This window comes from Petaurus breviceps, unplaced genomic scaffold (genome assembly GCF_028583685.1).
Source record: "Petaurus breviceps papuanus isolate PSGF00001 unplaced genomic scaffold, PetGlider_PUasm1.0 90769, whole genome shotgun sequence".
NCBI classification, from domain to species: Eukaryota; Metazoa; Chordata; class Mammalia; order Diprotodontia; family Petauridae; genus Petaurus; species Petaurus breviceps.
The window spans coordinates 11,939,797-11,953,892 of record NW_027187341.1 but is presented as its reverse complement, the minus strand read 5'-3'; the positions used below and the strand labels follow the sequence as shown (position 1 = coordinate 11,953,892).

Genomic DNA, 14,096 nt, shown 5'->3' with positions numbered 1-14,096 from the left:
ACCCACACAAAAATACTAGCCGTGGAACTTTGGGCAAGTTACTTAACCCCAATTGCCCTCCAAAAGGCAAAAAAAATAAAATAAAATTATTGGTCTGTTAAAGCACTATACTAGGCAAGCATTATTTATGTTCTTTTTTGCCTTTTAGTAAATGAATGATAGAGCTTCTTGATGTTAAAACATTAAGGTGAAAATATAATAATTGATGTGGAATACATTTCATTTGGTTAGAGCATGAAGCTACAAATATTGAGTGTGTCACAAGGAATCTTAAAACTTTGTTACAATGACTGGGATGTAATTACAAAAATCATCATTACTTTACATTGGGGAAAACAACAAGTACCCCAGGAAATTAAATATAAAATATTTACAAACTAGGTGCACAGTAATTTCCAGGGGGGTGGGTATAGGTAAGTAGGGAGATAAGGATCATTTTCCTGAAGCAGGTAGCACATGAGCTAAACTTTGAAGGAAACTAGGAATTTTGTGAGGTGAAGATGAGGAGGGACAAGGATGGGAGACATAATATGTGTAAAAGCATAGAGGTGGATAGACAGATTATTTTTTATAGGAAATAGGAAGCCAAGTTGTTTGGTCGGAACATCAGGTGTATAAAGACTATAATCCTGGAAATGTAGACTGCCAGATTGTGAAGAATTTTAAAAGCCAGAGAATTTTGTATTTTATCTCAAACTGTGGTACACAGTTTCTCCTTGGACTGAAATGCTCCCTGTGGCTAGACCTTATCCCCAGTATGCACAGACCTCTCTGGCTTGTCTTCCTATGCCAATCTTGGCAGCAAAAATGACACACTGCCATTAAAATTTTTTTCCCCATAGGATTAGGTCTGGTGCATTTTATAGATTTTTTGGGGAAGAGTTTGGGGGTGGAATTAGGGATATAGGGGGAGGAAACTCTCTGTAATTCTTCTTGCTACTTAACCATCTTGACTCTGCTGTTTGTAATAACTTTTAAACTGTTTCCCTGACTCTAGTCTTTTCCCACTCCATCTATCTTCCACCCTATCACCAATGTAAATTTTCTTCTTTTTTTGCTTTTTGGAGGGGTAAGGCAAGGCAGTTGGGGTTGAGTGACTTGCCTAAGGTCACATGGCTAGTAAGTGTTAAGTGTCTGAGGCCAGATTTAAACTCAGGTCCTCCTGACTCCAGGGCCAGTGCTCTATTCACTGCATTACCTAGCTGCTCCCCCCCCCCTTTTTTAATAAGGTAATTTTTCTAAAGCCTAGGTCTTGGCTTTATCCAGAACCCACAACTTCTCTCAGCCAACCAGACAGCAAACATGCTACTGTCTCTGCCCCTGCTCCTAACACAGCCATCCATGACCATAGCCAACCCTTTTTTGTACTTCAGCATTGCTGATGCTGAAGTACATTGATGAGCAAAAAAAAGTACCTCAGCCAAGGTACTTTTGCACTGTTTGCAGATTTTAAAGAATATATTATTGTATGCTTATTTAAACTTGATAATTGAATTTTTGCTTCAATATTTTGAAGTCTTATTATGAACTACAAATCTACTGTATAGATTATAAAACTCTTATTTGAGGAAGTAGTAGTCCTATGGAAATTAAGCTTGAGATTTAATAATTAGTGAACTTTGTTCTTTAAAATCAATCTGTTAATTTAATATTTAAATCAAATCCTTCAACTCATGTTCTAAATCATAACTTTCCCCAAGAAATATAGTCACATTTTATTCTAGTCAACTTTAGGTTGGAGGAGTTTTTTGGGTGGTGGATAATATCTTTCATTTAATCTAAAAAAAATTAGTTATCATGAGGAATTTATTTATTAGATTTCTAAGGACAAAGTAAAAAGCCTTTGGTTACATGTATATAAATAAACTTACAATTAAATTCTGGGGACCAGAGAAAAAAATAGTAAAGGGACTAAAGATCCCACCAAATTAGGAATTCCCACCAGAAAGGCATTTTTTATACCATCACTTCACTGATGGTCCACAAACTTAGGTTTAGATGATCCAGAGGAAGGAAGGATTCCAGTCAAGGACTTTCCATGGAACAACGCCAAAAACAAGAGACACACCATAATTAAATACCGGGTACTTTGGTAGTAGCATACCTGTTCATGATGATCATTATGACTATGTTTTTGCTTTTTTCCAGTTTTTTATATTTTGACAAATGATTTCTCACTGTTACTTTTCAATGAAAGTCAGGCTCAGAAAAGGTGGTAAGGGAATTGAGAGAAAGCACTGAATTTGAAGTCAGGAGACCTGAGTTTGCATTCTGATTTTGCTGTCATTCACCAGATTTGTGACTGCTGGCATGTCACCATTCCAGGCCATTTGTTTGATGAAAATAATACTTATAAGAGGCAATGTGGCCTACATAGAAAGTTACCATTGCATTAGGGAAGATCTGGGTTCAAGTCCTGACACATATTGGCTTGAGTGTCACCAGGCCAGTGATTTAACCTCTTAGTATCCCAAACAACCCTTCAAGATTAAAAATTGAATAATAGATACTGAGTTACATTAGTAGAAGAAGTTCTTTATTCAGGGCTCCCTACACCAGTGAAATTATAGGTCTCAGAAATTGAGGAGGTACTGAAAGTAGGTCCTACCACCTTCATGTATCATGGTGAAGAAAGCACTTGATCAGCTTGATAAAATATAAGATTTATTGCATTATACATGTTTACTTATGAATTATTATTACTTGAGTTCATAAACCAATTGGTGATGGAACTATATAGCCATGAAGATTTGTGTCTAAATGGACTGTATTAAAAAATTATATACTTCTTGTTTAAGAGGGTTAATTTTGAAGATTCCAAATATTTATTCAATATTAGATCTGTCCCAGTCCTGTATTCTATGTCCTAGGGGAGTCTCAAACTAAACATCATGCCAGCTGAATGTCATTTTACCTTCTCCCTATCCTCTAAAACTGCTTCTTTCAACTTCTCTGTTTTTATTGATAGTGCTACCATCTTCTTGGTCACCCAGGCTCTAAAACTTGGAGTCATTCTTTATTCTTCCTTCTTTCCCACCCCTCCTACCCATTCAGTCAATTCCCTAATAGTATCAATATTCACTTGACAATATATTTTGCATCTATCCCCTCCTGTCCATTATATACTATCCCTACACTAATTCAGGTCCTTATTACTGCTTACCTGAACTATCAGAATAGATTCCTAGCTAGTTTCCTTGCTCTAAGCTTTTATCTTCCTTATTTCATTCTTCCCACCAACTGCAAAAATAATCTTTCTAATGTGGAAGTCTGGCTCCAGCTTATCTTTTGGTCTGCAGTTGTAATGCCAAGCAAAGGCAACTTCCCAAGGTTCAAAATACCAGCATAGGTGCTCTCCATTTTATTCAGTGACAAATTAAGAACAGAGAAGATCAAAATATGACATCATTCAAAATACAGCATTTACTAAATGTGATTAAATAATCTCCAAGTACTACCCCACCCCAGGACCTTACATTCATTCAATCAATTACAAAGTCCCTGTTCTAAATACTACTCCACCCCTAGGCTGTAACTTCATTTAGTCCATCACAAAGTCCCTCTTCTCAAATGGTGATTAGTTTCCAATCATAAGTAAAGTACATTCATTTGTTCAATCACAGAGCACAAAAAGGTCAAAAGTTCCCCACCCTTGGATCACAATTAAATCTACCCCAGAGTTACAACAAGCTTAAGCTCAGCATTTAATACCCAAAGAGAGGTCTTTTCTTCATCTTGACCTGAGGCAAGTTTTCAGCAATCTTTGTTCCTGGGGAGACAAAGCTTAGCAAGGCCACAAGATACATTGCCAGTGTCTTCATTAATTCATTCTCTGTCTGCAGAACAGTCCTAGGACCCCTCAAAACATTAGCAAAACCCTCTTCCAGGATTTCTGTAAACATACAACAAGAAAATCCTTCTTCAGGGCTTTTGAACCAACAGCAAGGTTTTAGGGCCTCTGCAACAACAGCACTGTCCTTCACCAGTGGACAGAATTCACTCTGTCTGCAGAACAATCTCAGGAGCTCTGAACCAGCAGCAAGGTTCCAAAACCTCTGCAACAACAGGACTGTCTTTCACCAGTGGACAAATCTGGCAAAACAACATCAAAACAGACAGACAAAGTACCAGCGTAACAGCCATGTCTCCTCAGTCCTTGACAGCTCTCAAAAGTCCTGGGCAATTCAAAGTGGCCCTCAGCAATCCTCTCAGTCTCTCTCTGCCTCCAATGTGCTGCTTCCAAAAAAGTTCTTCTGCCTCTCTCTTTTCTTGTGTCTCTCTAAATTTACATCACCAGCTCCTCCCAGTTCAGCCCTCTCTTTTCACGTCAACAAGTCCATCCCACAAGTGGGATTCACAAGCTCTGGGTTTTAACACAATCAATCCGAGCCAATACAGGGGGATCTATTACAGCAATTCACTACATTTCCCTTTGAGTTCTGGTCAAACTGTACTATTTCCGGATTCAAGAAAGACTTGCAAACAGGTATAGCAATTCAGAAATGGGAATGAGAGGCATTGGGTTTTCCCTTATTGGAAACCTTGAATCAGGCTGAAAGGCCGTTTGTCAGGATTGTTATAAAGGGGTGACTATTCAAGTTTCTTCTCTGAGGTCCCTTCTGCTTCTGAGATTTTAAAGATTCTGTGGTCTAGTGGCTACTGGCCTGACTCACTTTCTCCCAAGTTGGCCATCCACATCTATTGAAATCATTTTCCTTCAAGGACTAGGTTAGCTATTGTGTCTTCTATGGTATCTTCTCTTATTACCCCCAACTGAAAATGAGTTCTCTCCTGTCTTAATTTTTAAAAGTATCTTTGTTCCATACCTCTCATCTTCCCAGGATGGTGCTGTTAATATATTGTAAATGCTTACTAAGTGCTATTGAATTGAATTATTTTTCCCCTACTTGTGGAAACACAAAAATTAATATTTCCTATTTTAATCAGGCAAGCTGGCCAGAAAACAATGCTTTCCCTCCTTACCTACTGTTTTCCTTGCTTCCCCTAGTATAGTAAGAAAAGCACACGACCTTAGCTTTGCTATTAAAAAACCCCCAAAAAACTAGTGTGACTTTTGATCAAGTCACTTCCCATCTCAGTGCTTCATGTCTTCATCAGTAAAGAGAAGCTGAATTACATGGTTATATCTATTTTTGAGTTTCGTTGAATCTCTAAATTTTATGACTAAATGACTTTTTTTGTGACTTCTGTTTTTCTGTTCCTCTGCCAGAAATATTTATCAGCTGAGAATTCGTTTGTTGTCCAGGTTTGTGAGGATCAAATGAGATACTATTTGTAAAACATTTAGCGCAGTACCTGGTTTATAGAAGGTGCTTAATAAATGCTCATTCTCATCTTTTTCCTTTATCCTTCAATTTGATTGTGTAAAACAATTGATGACTTATACCCATTCTAGTCCCTGAAGTAGGCTCTTCTGGCTCAACTAAAAATGACAATTTTCAAGAGGTTCAGGGAAGAACAGACAAGATCAGTTCTCTTTTACTCCCAGATGATGAGTACACAACAGGGATAGGGCTGCTTGGTTGAATTGGGGATTTCTGATCAGCCACATCTGCTCTCATAAGACTGCTTAATTTTTGTGAATTTACCATGAGACCATAAGAAAAGCTGCTTACCCTACCCTTCTGGGCATGCTTAACACATGTTATTTTTCATCCCCACAGCAATTTGGATTTCAGCATTATAATTTGAGGAAATGGCACATTTGTAAGACTATAATTTAATAATTATTTCAGAAACAACTGTATATATAGGAATATTTGGGAATAAGTAATGACTGATTTAATCATAGAAGTGCCCCTTTGAACAGAGAAGGCCATCAGTTGTAGTCCTCAGCACATATAATGGTGTGGTAATAGACAACTGTTTGTGAGTAATTTTGAACTTGTAGAATTTGGGGATTGGGAAATACATTCCTTCTGATACCTGAAAATTTAGATATATAGAATACTGAATCCTAGATATATCTTGGCACCATAGCACACCTGAGCCGAATGCACTCCACCTATGCCCCCATGTTGTAGGTCAAAAAGTGCTGGATTTTAAATTGGAAGATTGTGTAATTGAGCCCCTCCTCTACAACTTGGTAGTGATATGATCTTGGGAAAATTAGCTGATCTTTTTTGGTCTCCTTTTCTAATTTTTAAAAGGAGGGCCTTAGACTGAATGAAGGCTGATGCCTCTTTAGTTCTAAATCTATGTTACTTTTCCAATCGTTTAATTTTATAGAGGAGAAAAGTGAGACTCAGAGATGTGCCTTGCCCAGTGCCACAGAACTAGTTTGTGGCAGAGCCACCAATCCAAATCTACTGAACTCCAAAACATTGTTGTAGCTCTTCATAATTTTTTTACATTAGTCAGTGGCTTAGTTCTGGGAATACAGAGAAAGACCCAGTCCTCAGGGACCTTACTTTATAATGAGGAATGTAGTATAAAAATAACCAGGTATATGCAAGATATATTTAGAGTATTTGAAAGGTAATCCCAGAGCTGGGGGGATTGGGAAAGTTCAGCTACAAAAGATGGGCTTTAAGATGAGTCTTAAGGAAATCCAAAGAGTGTAGATGAGGAGTAGATGTAAAAATCCAAAGTAGATGAGGAGATCACAGCACTTCAGGCATGAGAGAACCCATTGCATGATCAGATTAGTGCTTTAGGAAATGAGGGATGCCTTAAGGCCAGTTGAAAGAGTCCAGGAGAGAGTTAAAGAGGGCCTAAATGAGGTCATGGCTCTGTGAATGGAGAGAAAGGAACATATAGGAGAGATGCTGACAGTCAAAAAGTCATAAATTCCTGTTATTTGCTAGGCACTATGCTAAGTGTGAGGATGCAAAGAACGGCAAAAACATGATCCCTACTCTCAAGGTGCTCATATTCTAGTGATGGAGACAACATTAAAATAACTACATACAGATAAGATTTAAATGGTGTAAAGGCAAGGTAACCTTTGAGTAAAGGTGAGACTGAGGGACACTAGGAGGTAGGAATTTGAAGGTAGAAATTATAAGATTTGGCAACAGATCAGCTATGTATAGTGAGTGTGAGCGAGTAAATGAGCAGTCCAAGGTAACTGAGGTTGTAGGTCTAGGTGGCTGGGAGGGTAGTGATGCCCTCAGTGGTAATAGGTTTGTTGGGAAGAGAAGGTTTGTGGGAGAAAGATAAGGAAGTGTATTTTGGACATGTTGAGTTTGAGATGCCTAAAGGACATATCTAAATATGATTTATCTATCTGAAATTTCTAAAAAGCATTTGAATTAACATTAGTTAATTCTAGATTATATCCTTTAAAAAATCTTGGAGGAACTACAAGAAAGGAGGCTGTGAAAAGATAAATTCATTAGAAATGGATTTTATTAAGTAACATATATGAAGCTGGGAAAAAAAAAAGAAGTGAAAATAAGAGTGTAAGTCTGAGCCTTACTTATTTGTGGGTAGGCTTCTGATTATGTGGTATGATGTGATCTGTGGAAAAGCCTCTGTTCCAAAATATCTTCCCCTAGTCAACTACTACCGGAACTCTACCAATAGAATACCTTTGGGTTATTTATTATCCCGTTAGAATGAAGACATTCCTGGAAAGGGTAACAACATTAATGTTGTTATTATCTGCTATTGACATTTTAGTGCAGTTTATTAGATCTTCTTCCTTAGGACAGCTAACTAAGTAGATTTTCACAGAGAAGAGAGACTAGAGTAAGGTCTGTGGCACTGGATACTATCTAGGGAAAATAAAGTGGTATGCCAGCATGTGGTCTCTAGGTGTGTACCATGGCATTGATTACCGGCAGTATACAGAGCATATGAAAAATTAGCTAGGAAGAACACACAATTCACCTATGTCTTTATTCTTGTCTGAATCTAGTTCTGTGTTAGGATATTCTTTGACAAATTCAACAAATATTTACTATATGTCCTCTGTGTACAGTGCCCTCTGCTTAGATGTGGGAATGGAAAACAGAGTTAAGGTAAGATAGTCATGCCCTCTTAGAAATTATAGTTTGATGTGGAGATATCCTACTAAATGTCTTAATAGAGAGATGAAATTATGGTCTAATAGGAAAATGATCTATTAGATGCTCTAATGGGGAGATGAAAGATAAACACAAATAACTGTATTGGGCTGTATAGTACATAATAAATGCTTTATGGAGGTACACAGTACAATGTTAGATTTATGGGGCATACTAGGAGTCTAATAAATGCTTGTTGATTGATTACCAGCTGTAAGGGCAATAGAAAACATTAGCGATACTGTGATACTTGGCCCCTTTTTTGCCCTTCTAATAAATCAACATCATCCAAATGTTTCAATAAATCTGATAACAAAGAACTCTTGCTTGTTTGTAAACTGATGTAGAAGTGAGAGAAAGGCCAAGTATTCATGTTCTAGTGATAAGGTGGCAGAAAATCTAGACTTTCTCTTATTTTAAGCTATCTCAATCTCTTTCCCCTTTCCTATCTATACCTATATACTCTTCAGTTATTTATAACCTTTGGATCAGCTCTGACATTGGATTCAGTGCAAAACTGAGGCCAACATTTAGAATGTTAACTTTATAATTATTTTTTAGGAACCTGACTATTCTGTATATTCAATGCTTGTATAAATTTAAAATTAATAATAATGTTATTGTTAATGTGAGTAGGAACACCATTATGCAGTGTAGCATCTTTCAAGAACCAGTTTTAATGCCCCTTTCTTTGTAAATTCTTACCTGTCCACTCTAACCTGAATCAATATCATCTTTCTCTTAGCTCTTCTAAGTATGTAGTACGTGCAGAAATGAGAAAATACTGTTTCTTCTTATCTATAAAGTGGTGGTGACTGTGAATATAGAATGGGTTATATAAACTACAAGAGCCAGGTTTTATCTGTGTTAGTTGGGTTTGATTAAATGTTTTTCTTTGTAGCCAGGAAAGGTTCAGTGTATATGGGGGCGGGGGTGGGGGGGAGGAATGGAATAGACCAGGAAGAGGCAGGGGTTAAAAAACACAACTCCCAAACTCTCCCCTCCAGAATTATATAGGAAGCTATAATTAGGCAAAAGAGAGATCATGTCTGTGAAAACAGCTATTCTTTACTAAAGCTGCACCGCATGTAGTTACAGCTAATCAGCTATATATTGCACAACTATTTACTACCAAAATATTGTTGTAGTAAGATAATTAACCTTGTTATATTAAATTTTGAACAGATTTTCTAGTAGTACTTAACAAATATTGTTGACTTGATCGAACATAATCTCTTTCCTCAAAGAGTCTTTATTCTAAACCTAAATCTAAAACAATCTGCTGCTGACCTGGCCTTAATTTTATGCTTTATTGCTCTATTCATAATCTGCTTTGATCAATTCACTTGGTTGGGGCTTTATCTGAATCAGATAATTCCATCTGCTTTATGATATTAACATTGGGAGCTAAAGGTAAAGGAGATCCTCTTGTCTTACCTGCCAGTTTTAAAGATGAGAAAATTGAAGCCCAGGGAGATTGTGAGTTGCCCAAGCTTAAGATTCCTTGCTGAAATCCAGACATCTTCCTTAACTTGCCAGTTTAATAAATCTATTAAAAAGGGAACTAGGGCTAATTCTGATATAGTTTGGTGAACCCGTCTTAGCTCCTCTGTTCTCAAATTTCTTCTTAAAATTTGCCTGTAATTGCCATCCAGATCATCAGTCTTTAGTTTGTAGAATTCACTTTTCTAGTGTTTAGAAGTAGGACATTTCCCCATAGTCCAATTGCATCTCTTCTATTTTCCACTTTCTTGAACTTAAAAATAGCCTTTTAAAAAAGCTGAAGTATAAAGCAAGGAAGAGTTTAAAAATACTTCTGCAATATGTGTAAAATGAGAGATTTTTTTTTTATTGAGATCAAACATAAGTAATACTAAGGAATGTTGGAAAACTGCCATATGTTCTGTTCATTGATCATACTTAGAATCTAAATAATTGTAGAGTTTTAGTCAGAGTACCTAGAAATTATTAACATTCTCTGTTTACACAACATTCTGCTGCTAACAAGTAGCAACATAATTAATCCTTTATTATATTGTTTATGGATTATATGAGGAAATCTTACTGGAGATAATATTAATTGAACCTGAACATTTTCTATCAAAACTTCCATATTACTGTTTAATAAGACGTTTATCCAGTGAAATCAGTTAAGTTTATTTTCTTATGACAGTTAAGTTTATTTAAAGTAGCCCTCAGAAACCTATAGAATTCCACTTTTTCCTTTCCAATCCTATGTGATACAAATTATATTTTCTATATCATAAAATATAAGCTTACTTTCATCACAGTTTTAATACTCATTTAAATTTTATGTTTACTCTGAAAGGTTACATTTTGTATTGGATTTTCCTTTTTGAAAGACATTTATTAAATTAGTTGTATTTTTTTATTCTTCAGCTTATCCACAACTAAACAACTTTTTGTTTTTATTTAAGGGATGATTTTCAGTTTCTAGATTTTATGGGTATCTCAGAACAATTCAGTTAATGTTGTGAGTATTGCAAAATCAAATTAACCCTCAGTCCATATGTTTATTTTCTGATATGTTTCTCAGTTACAGAATTGTCCATAACACTGCTGCTTTCTTCTCTTAAAAAACAAATCTTCATTTTATGTAGAGGTTTTCCTTTGGAAAATTAGAGATAAAAATTCTGGAAAGTTATAGTTGTAGCACAAATTAAGGATGTTTTCCAGGGATCTGAAGGTGAGGCTGTAGGTCAGACAATGGTGGTAACCCTGAAGAAACTAGATTTCACGTCCTGTTATTTTAAGACTTTTAAGGAAATGCAGAAAGAGGAAATGGTTCAGGCTCTGTGACATCATTGGTGCTATTTTTACTTTCTGAGGTTCAAAGACTTTACAATTCAGGGATGAGAAAAACGTATACAAAAGGGGAAGCATTCATCTTTGCTTTACAGGGCGGTGTAGATAGGCAGGAAGAAAATAAAAGGTTTAACTATGTAGGTAGCTACATATGTCTGTATACATAATAATATTTAACATTTTAAAATTAAATTTAAAGTGTTAAAATTAATAGCATCATTAATGGAAAAAAGAAGAACAGTTTCATTAAAAATGTTGCATATATTGAAACAAGCTTATATTAAAGCTCTATATTAAAACATTTTCAGAGTACTGCAGAATCAGGCATTCTGTAGATATGGATACTGGAGAATATCATTAATTTTATTTGAAAGGTTAATGTTTTACTTGAAAGCTCTACTTTTATTATCAGGTAAAGTTCATAATTTGATGAAGAATATATTAATTAAGGTTAATGAAGTACAGTTGTTTACTCTGTGAAACATCTATTTTTGTTTGTTTCTGAACTCCTTAAAAGCATAACATGATTATCTACCAGTTTCACATAAAATAGCATCTATGACAGGTATTGTGAAAAGCAGGAATAGCAGTATCTTTTTGTACTTCAGAAAAAACTTAGTCCTCATCTTGTCTAACGACCTAAGATTTTTACTGTGACAACCAATGGCTTTCATCATGAGAAACACTCCCACCCAAAAGAATGCCCTCCCCCAACCCAAAGAAGATTTTATTTCAATGTGTAGAACATGATAGAAATGAAGAAACCTTAACTCTTCCCTTACCACAGTGAACAGAGAACTTAGTGATTGAAATTAAATTGAGATTTATTTCAAGAATAAATTTTAAGAATAAAAGACAATGCAACAGTGTTCTATGGTTGTTAAATGTATAGATCTCTCCTTGTTTGGGAACATTAGTTTATCTCTTGATGTAGCATTACTTCAGTGCAGATAATGGACAGAGCACTGGTATGGAATTAGGAGACATGGATTTTTCTGTTCATTGTCAGTATGGTTATCAATAAACATTTATTGAACATCTACCTATCTGAGTGATTTCTAAGCATTGGTTGTAAGAATAAAATGCAAAATGATTTATAATATCTTTATTCTAAATTATGCTACAGAATACTTTTTTTTAATGCTGCAGAATACTCTTTTTTAAAACTGTCTTTGCATACTACCACAATGTATACTTATTTGCTATTTTGGGATGATGATCAATTTATATGAGTTTTTTTTTTTTTTTGGTTTGTTTTGTTTTGATTTGTTTTTGCTTTTTCAGGGGGAAAGGCAGGGCAATTGGAGTTAAGTGACTTGCCTAAGATCACATGGCTAGTAAGTGTTAAGTGTCTGAGGCCTTATTTGAACTCAGGTCCTCCTGACTCCAGGGCCTGTGCTCTATTCACTGTTCTACCTAGCTGCCCCTATATGAGTTTTTTTAAAGCTCTCTGAATGAAAAATTTCTCCTTTTTTGCTGTTTTTTTTTGGGGGGGGGGAGGGAGAAGGCAGGGAAGTTGGGGTTAAGTGACTTGCCCAAGGTCACGCAGCTAGTAAGTGTTAAGTGTCTGATATTGGATTTAAACTCAGATCCTTCTGACTCCAGGGCTGATGCTTTGTTCATTGCGCCACCTAGCTGCCCCAGAATTTCCACTTTTTAAAATGCAGTATTCAAACATTACTTATCTCTACATTTGAGCAATTTCTTTCACCAAAAGTATATGTCTTAGACTCCCTATCTTGAGCTAATGGAGAAAAGTGGCTGGCCTAAAATACTGGGAAATTGTACCTCTTGTCAGGTCTGAAGTGGGAAGATGCACAAATATAAAAAAAATATTCTCAGTCCAATCAAAAACAAGGTTCAATCGATGTTTACCTTTAAGGTTCTTCTAGGATTCTTTGATCCTTTTGTTCTTATGCCACAGTCATTTTCTAATATCTCATCACCTTCTCTCCATTGAGCACTCTGATATAATAAACAGGCACCAAAACATATATCACTAATTACAATTAATTGGAATTTGGTAAATTTTTAGTTTTACTTTTTTAAAAAAATTTTTAAAATTCTTTATTAACTTCTGATTTACATCACTCGTTTCCTCCAGATTTTGAGTTACAAATTTTCTCCCCATTTTTCCCCTACCTACCGCCCCAAAATAGTCCCACAGGATATCTCCTCCTGCAATCTGCTCTCTCCCATATTTTCTCCCATACCCCTTTCGACTTTTCCAGTGGATCTCTATGCCTTAGTGCCTGTATATCTTATTTCCCAATTACATGTAAGATGGCATTAATAATAGTGTATATATATATATGTACATATATATTTGAATATTTGATTTTAAAACTTTCAATTCCAGATTCATTCCCTTCCTTCCTTGTTACCCACCCTTACTGGGAAGATAAGCAGTTCAGTATAGGTTGTACCTGTGTGGCTAATGCAAAACTATAACATAGTAGATATATTGTAAAAGACTGACTATATTTCCCTCCCTCCTATCCCACCTCCCACTAGTTATATTCTCTACTTTGATCCCGTCCCTTTTCAAAAGTGGGTGCTTCCAACTTCCCTCCCCCCAGCCTGCCCTCCCTTCTATCTTCCCTCCCTCTCATCCCCTTCCCCCCCCCCACTCTCCTGGAGAGTGAGATACCCTATTTAATGTGTATTTCATTCCCTCCTCAAGCCAAATTCAATGGGAATAAGGTTGACCTATTCCCTTTTGCCTTCCTATTCATCCCCTCCATTGTAACCATTTGTGATAGTAATGGCAATTAAAGATTCCCCTGTATTGGCTTGGTTTTCAAACTGATTGTGTTAAAACCCAGAGCTTCTTAATCCCACCTGGGGAATGGACTTGTTGATGTGAAAAGAAAGTCCTGAACTGGGAGGATCTGGTGAACTAGATTTGGAGAGACAAGAGAGAGGCAGAAGAACTTTTTGGAAGCAGCACCTCGTGGAGGCAGAGAGAGACTGAGAGAATTGCTGGGGACCACTTTGAATTGCCCTGGACTTTTGAGACCTGCCCCCGGAGCTGCCAAGGACTGAGGAGACATGGCTGTTTTGCTGGTACTTTGTCTGTCTGTTTTGATGTTGTTTTGCCAGATTTGTCCACTGGTGAAAGACAGTCCTGTTGTTGAAGAAGTCCGGGAACCTGGCTTTTGGTTAAGAAGCCCTGAGACTGTCCTGCAGACAGAGAGTGAATACTGTCCACTGGTGAAGGACAGTGCTGTTGTTGCAGGG

The 14,096-nt window shown here is 36.5% G+C and overlaps 1 protein-coding gene across 3 annotated transcripts in view; it reads left to right on the top strand.

Annotated features, from left to right (window-relative positions):
- Nucleotides 1-14,096, top strand: part of VWA8 (von Willebrand factor A domain containing 8) — a 442,846-nt gene that overhangs the window by 113,088 nt on the left and 315,662 nt on the right. The window lies entirely within an intron of this gene.